Source organism: Salmo salar, chromosome 01 (genome assembly GCF_965601325.2).
Source record: "Salmo salar chromosome 01, fSalSal1, whole genome shotgun sequence".
Lineage (NCBI taxonomy): Eukaryota > Metazoa > Chordata > Actinopteri > Salmoniformes > Salmonidae > Salmo > Salmo salar.
This window is the reverse complement of record NC_138291.1, coordinates 74575686-74583081: the sequence shown is the minus strand read 5'-3', so window position 1 is coordinate 74583081 and position 7396 is coordinate 74575686.

The window sequence follows — 7396 nt, the reverse complement described above, 5'->3', positions numbered from 1 at the left end:
TATGCTCTGCAGTAGAAGTTGCTTTAGATAAGTTCTCACTTCTTTCAGCAGCGTTTATATATACATCCAATCAATTGTTATTATTATTACTACCTGGTTTTCAGTTGGAACTAAGAAGACTGACTGAAGGGGGAAAGAGTTGAATTCACACCATATTGCTTTTACCTCTCCAGCCATAACAAATCAGTGATCCCCGACAAGAGTAATTGAAGACTATTGGGACACAGCCTTGCACTTGATGTCATTCCAAGTCAATGAAGGCTTCAGGAGACCTTTGTAGAGTGCAGATGAGTAGTATGTAGAGACTGGATTGTTTTGATTAGTTGTGATTGAGCAGGCTGTTGTGGTTGTGTTTGTGTGTGTGCGTGCGTGCGTGCGAGTGTACAGATATTCGGGGGTCTGGTGTGGATCCTGGTGACATACACCCATGTAAAGACAAAGAACCCACAGGGCTGTTTGTGTCTGTGTTCTGCTTCATTATGACCTTCCTCCGGCTCGTCATCTTCACCGCCAGGGGACACAAAAACAAGGGCGGATGGGTGGCAGCGGTAAGCTCTGAGGCAGGATGTGTGTGTGTATGTGTCTGTGTGCGCAAGTGGGTAAGTGTTTTGTAAGTTTGTCAGTATGTTTGTCAATTAATATGATTTTGTGTGAGTGTCCATGTATGTGATTTTGTGTATGTCGAAGGGTCTCATTTGTGTCTATCCAGGACTTTGCAATCCACGGACTGGCAGCCTTATTCTACCTCACTGCATCAGTAGCCCTGGCGAAGGTCATCATTGATTTTAAAGACAATACAGCCCACTTAAAAAACTACCAGATAGACATTGCTGCAGTGGTAGGTCCTACATAGATAACGCCATTATATACATTTGTTAATAGACCAATAACAATGGCAGTTCCATTGCTAATAACAGCTAGTTTTCACTCAGACCACTCCTTGCTTGAGAAATAGTTTTAATTCAAAAAATATACTTTTGCCCATTTTAATGGAAATGTATTTTAGTAAACTACTTAATTGTTAGCCAGAAATTATTTTTGATAATGATATAAAAATGGTTGCATTGGGCCTTTAAGGAACTCATCATCCTGTTGTTTATTCTTGTTTTTTTTATATGCAATATTGTCACATACTGTAGTCCATTGGTGATATCTGTATGTCTGTAATTCCTTTTTTTAAAGTACACTTGACTAACCAAACAGCCACTGTCTGGGCACCCCATCTTTTACCATCCCTTTACATACCATTTCCCATTTTTACCAATGATATATGTTTTATATATATTTTGTAACTATTGAACAATTAATTTTGTCAAGGCTAGTGTATGTTTAATGTGATATGGTACAAAATGAGTGAAAGGTATAGTCAGGGGCGGAAATCTCAGGGGGGACGGGGGGGACACGACCCCCCCATCCTGGGAAAAATATGATTTGTCCCCCCCCAATATATCACTGAAACATAACTATGTAATTTAAATAATATTAATAATACGCAATGAAAGCAATTGTGCTGATTATAGACACATAATAGCGCGTTATGTTTCAAAAGATTGCGACCCCCCCACCCTTTTCCTCACAATGGTTTGATCCACTGGCAAGGTAACAGAGAGGTCGTGTCTACTGTCTGAAAGGCACTCAATGAACGTAACTGACGTGAGGTTAATCCAGTCAATCGCGCACACACACTAGCTGAATATGCAGAGCTAGTGCGCAAATATTAACTATTAAGCTAGCTAGTACCTATTCCATTTATGTGGCCTCGTCAAAGATGGAATCTTTGCTATCGTCAATTTATTCCGAGATCAGCATGCAGATGATGTAAATTAGTGCTTCAAAGTCCCTGTGATAAGGTTAGCGATAAACTGAAGTCCAAACTGAACAGAACTACACTCTCTTCTACCATTGTCTTAAATATATTTAATGGTCTCGTTGCAAAAGCTATATTGTCGCAAGGGAACTTTTATTTATTAATTTTATTTAACCCGGGTAGCAAAGATTATAGCAAACACCACTGAAACGGAATTGGTGCTCGCTTGCTTTGCAAATTCAGCTATTGTTGGAAGCCAGCCAATATGAAACAAACTATTAAAATTACAAAAGGTAGCAGCATATGTTGTGTAAATGGTGAACTCATACAGCTGTCAACTCGTCATTTTAATCCGTTTCACATTTGCTAGCTACCTTTTAGATCGAAGCCCAAATAGAATGATAAAAGATAAGATGATAGAAGCCCATCTCCTACTGTAAATAACCTACACACTGTGTGTGTGTGTAGCCAGCCAGCCAGGTAGAAAAATGGCAGAAAAATAAAAGACGGACATCAGAGTATTTTTCAGTACACCAAAACGCAAAGTAAGAACCCTAGTAGCCTAATATCTCAAAGACTAGTTGATAAAATGTTCATAAGAAAGAAATGAAATTCTAATGGAAATGTTTCACAATGATGTCATTAGGCAGAGCAGGCAACAGATGGCACACAGACAGCAGAGTTGGGGACAGATATGCAGGGACAGACTGGCAGAGGCGGAGTCTCAGGTAAGTTTGTTGAGTCTTTGTTTGGCAACATTATGAAAGGTTCTCAATTTTTTTGACTTGTAAAATAGGAACATAATTGGAAAATGCCATGGATACCCCCACTCTCAACTTAAACTGGTGACTGAACTAAGATTTGTTAAAGGCAATGGTATTGCTGTTGTGAGTAGTTGTGTAGTTCTGGGTACCGGTAGTTAAGAGTACGGCAAACACCTTATTTCTTTGGTTCCTCAATATACATTTACCATATTACAATGTAGGCTGTGTGTTACAGCACTACTTTTGGTGTCCCCCTCAGGAACTGCTCTTGAGAAAACTTCATGTAATTGTCCCCCCCAAAGTTGATATCAGATTTTCGCCCCTGGGTATAGTCTTGTAACTGAAATTACTCTTTAGTTTAGCAATTTTTTTTATATGATATTCATTAGACTGCATAAAAAACTATTTCAACATGCCATGCTCTCTGATTAGTTTTGTTAAATATGCTTAATTATCTTGATTGCATTTATATGACGTTGGTCAGTTGTGTTATAAGTGATACTTGTGCTAAGTGTCCAGTTTTGTTAGGGTAAATTGTGTGTTTACTAAACAGAGGTAATGGGCTGTGCTATTTCTAAGCTAACCCTGTCTCCAACCATGATCTACTGTACACTCTAGCCCCAGCCTTCTCTCCAACCCTGAACTTAACCCTAACTCCAGCCATTTCCATGAGACAGTGGGCATGCTGGACTGTATGTGGGACCCCACGGTCAAATAAAGGTGTATGTAATATTTAAATGGTATAAGTGGTCTATATGTAGGGCCTCACCCAACACAAAAGACCCATGGGTAGAGTAAACATGCCGACACTGCTAGTGAACCATGGGTCCTTTACACAGTCTGTGGTATTTGCTCAGCTAGCACTACAGAAACTCAGAGAATGGATATAGTTCCCGCTGTTAACAATAAGTGTGACATATCTGCTTTTAGTCACATGTACTCCCTATAGCAAGCAAGCTAGTCCCTCTGATGATACAATAGCTGTAATTCTTTATGATACATCTACAGATTTTCCATGAAAGCCAAGGAACTTGAGCTATGAGATAATTCAATAGAGACATTTACGTAGTTTTTTTTTTTACATATCACTCATGACCAAAAAATAATCCTATCTGCATCTACAAATAAAGACAAACAATAATGAGAAGCCTGAATATCAGATATACTAGTAACAGCACCCCCAGGTGGTGAAGAGGTCACATGACACAATGCACCTGTCCTGTGCAGGGTTGCAAATGGAAGGTATATTACCAGTAAACTACCAGAATTTTGGTAACGTTCACGGTTTATTAGGAATTTATAAGGTGACATCTACTGGCCTTTTTTTGGGTACTTCAGATTATCACAGGTGTCTGTAATCATATCTGGTCCTCTGTGGCCTTAAAATATGAAATAATTAAATAAGATGATTTAAAATGATATATAGAATGACAAAGCTGTAAAACATTACATGGTTTTAGCAGTGCCGGTATGTCTACTCTACCCATGGGTCTTTTGTATTGGGTTTAGGGCTCCCGGGTGGCACAGCGGTCTAAGGCACTGTAACTCAGTGCTAGAGGCGTCACTACAGACCCTGGTTTGATTCCAGGCTGTATCACAACCGGCCGTGATTTGGAGTCCCATAGGGCGGCGTACAACTGGCCCGGCGTTGTCCGGGTTAGGGTTTGGCCGGGGTATGTCGTCATTGTAAATAAGAATTTGTTCTTAACTGACTTGCCTAGTTAAATAAATGTTAAATAAAAAATGATATTGAACCATATGGAAAAGTGAATCACTTAATCAATTGATAGTGACAAAATTAGATTACTTTCCCTTGGCTATAGGTTGTAGCTCAGCCTCAATGTCAAAGAAATGAAACGTTGATATCCCGTTGCAACCTGGTCTAAGAGCATTTCATATTATTCTGTACGTAAATCTGAGATACCCCATTTAGTATAATATGTTACGTTTGTAGGATGGTTGGTCGGGGTGGATGGGTGAGCGTATAACGTGAAAGTCTAGCAACTCAAAGCTTGTGAGTTTGAATCTCATCATGGACAATTCTAGCTAATTAGATACTTTTAAACTACGTACTAGTTTTTAGCTACTTAGCATGTTAGATAAGCCTTCACCTAACCCCTAGCCTAGCTAAAGTTAGTGAGCTAGCTAAATTCGTAACATATCAAAAAAAATATAAAAAAAATAAAAATATGCATGAAATGAAATGTAAGTCGCTCTGGATAAGAACGTCTGCTAAATGACTAAAATGTAAATCATACCTTTTGCAAATTCATAACATATTGTACGTTTTTCTAATTCGTAACATACAATATGAATTCTAATTCGTAACATATCATACGAAATGGGATATAGACATCCACATATTAATACATACATTTACATTACATTTACGTCATTTAGCAGACGCTCTTATCCAGAGCGACTTACAAATTGGTGCATTCACCTTATGATATCCAGTGGAACAACCACTTTACAATAGAACATCTATATCTTTTTTTGGGGGGGGGGGGGTTAGAAGGATTACTTTATCCTATCCCAGGTATTCCTTAGAGGTGGGGTTTCAGGTGTCTCCGGAAGGTGGTGATTGACTCCGCTGTCCTGGCGTCGTGAGGGAGCTTGTTCCACTATTGGGGTACCAGAGCAGCGAACAGTTTTGACTGGGCTGAGCGGGAACGGTGCTTCCGCAGACGTAGGGAGGCGAGCAGGCCAGAGGTGGATGAACGCAGTGCCCTTCTTTGGGTGTAGGGACTGATCAGAGCCTGAAGGTACGGAGGTGCCGTTCCCCTCACAGCTCCGTAGGCAAGCACCATGGTCTTGTAGCAGATGCGAGCTTCAACTGGAAGCCAGTGGAGTGTGCGGAGGAGCGGGGTGACGTGAGAGAACTTGGGAAGGTTGAACACCAGAAGGGCTGCGGCGTTCTGGATGAGTTGTAGGGGTTTAATGGCACAGGCAGGGAGCCCCGCCAACAGCGAGTTGCAGTAATCCAGACGGGAGATGACAAGTGCCTGGATTAGGACCTGCGCCGCTTCCTGTGTGAGGCAGGGTCGTACTCTGCGAATGTTGTAGATCATGAACCTACAGGATCGGGTCACCGCCTTGATGTTAGCGGAGAACGACAGGGTGTTGTCCAGGGTCACGCCAAGGCTCTTAGCACTCTGGGAGGAGGACACAATGGAGTTGTCAACCGTGATGGCGAGATCATGGAACGGGCAGTCCTTCCCCGGGAGGAAGAGCAGCTCCGTCTTGCCGAGGTTCAGCTTGAGGTGGTGATCCGTCATCCACACTGATACGTCTGCCAGACATGCAGAGATGCGATTCGCCACCTGGTTAATACCATACCAAACCTAACATATCATACTAATTGGGGTGTCTCAGATTTACATACAGAATATACCAAATGCTCTGAGACCAGTTTGCCCTATATGCATTGAGTCACCTCTTTCCAGGGTATTTTACAGCTTGTTTCGAGCATAAAGCATCACGGACCGAAGTTACATTTATATTATTTTCTTCAAAATCTTAAGTTAACAAGGAGTAGGCCTTTGTAAAAAAAAAAAGACATTATTTTTTTTGGGGGGGTGGGTAACTTAACAGCTTTTCAATGACATGGAGATAGGCTATTTAAAGAGTGCATGGTGTGTGGAGGAATTGACCGACATATCTATGGATATAGCAGCCTATAGCCTAATTTCGTCTGTCAAACAGGTAGGCTTACATCTTATTTCTTAAATAGGAAGAAACAGGCTCCAACGCAAAGCACCCTTGTTGTTAGTAAATTCTAATTAAAATGAAGATGGTTGAAATGAATTATGCCTACTCAAATGTGTCTACTTTCAGCACCATGAGCGGTCCTTCTCCGATTTATTTGTGTCACGGCTGCTACTTTGAGTTTCAGGACCACACTGTAAATTACTCAAATCTGGCTTTTTGTGAGGTCAATATCTCTGATAAATAGATCATGGGCAATAAACATGTTTTTAAAGCTATCAAAGTTAACCTCCGTTCCTCATCTTCGCGCTCTCCTTCTCAAACTGAATAAAACATAGGCTAGTCCGCATGCAAGATTTCTTGGACTAGGCCTAATAGTCCAAAAATAGGCCACCAATCCCATAGAGATTAAACGTGTAAAAGAGTAGTGTGCAGAAGAATAATAAAAAGTATGACGAAGATTTAAAGTCCCACCCAATTACCAAAGTCACTATAGATGTTTCTGTAAATTACTGGTAGCTTTGCAACCCTAGTCCTGTGCTACCCTAAATTGTCAGCTGAAAGAGTTTACTAATTTGTTTGAATCCTACCATAATGTCAACCACCAAGTTCAAGATCACATTAATAGAACATTATTGAAATGCCTGTCCAGCTTAAAGACAGATGGAACTATTGGTATGATCCCTTCTTTGGAGAACTTCTCATGTGTCAATTAATGCTTCTTCATACTTCAAACCAAAGAGACTCCCTGCCACACACACAGAATTATTTATAACTTATAAATTGACTACATGGGCCATTAAAAGAGAATAATTATACACATTAACAGAGTCCGATTATAGTCAAGGAGAGATGACATGGAAAGTTCTTTGAAGCCATTTTCTTGGTGCATTGTTACCACTGAGTTTCATTTTCATGTTTGTAAAATGTGGCAAATATGTTAGAAGTGGCATACTGGAGTGTAGGCCGAAATCCCTGAAAAGCTAAAACATCAAGAACCTCTGGAGCGAGCGACAGACAGATGCTGAGGAGAAATGGTATACACAAACAATCACTACAACTGTCATCTTAGCATAAAATGTCCCGACTGCTCTTTTGGGGCGGCAGCGTAGCCTAG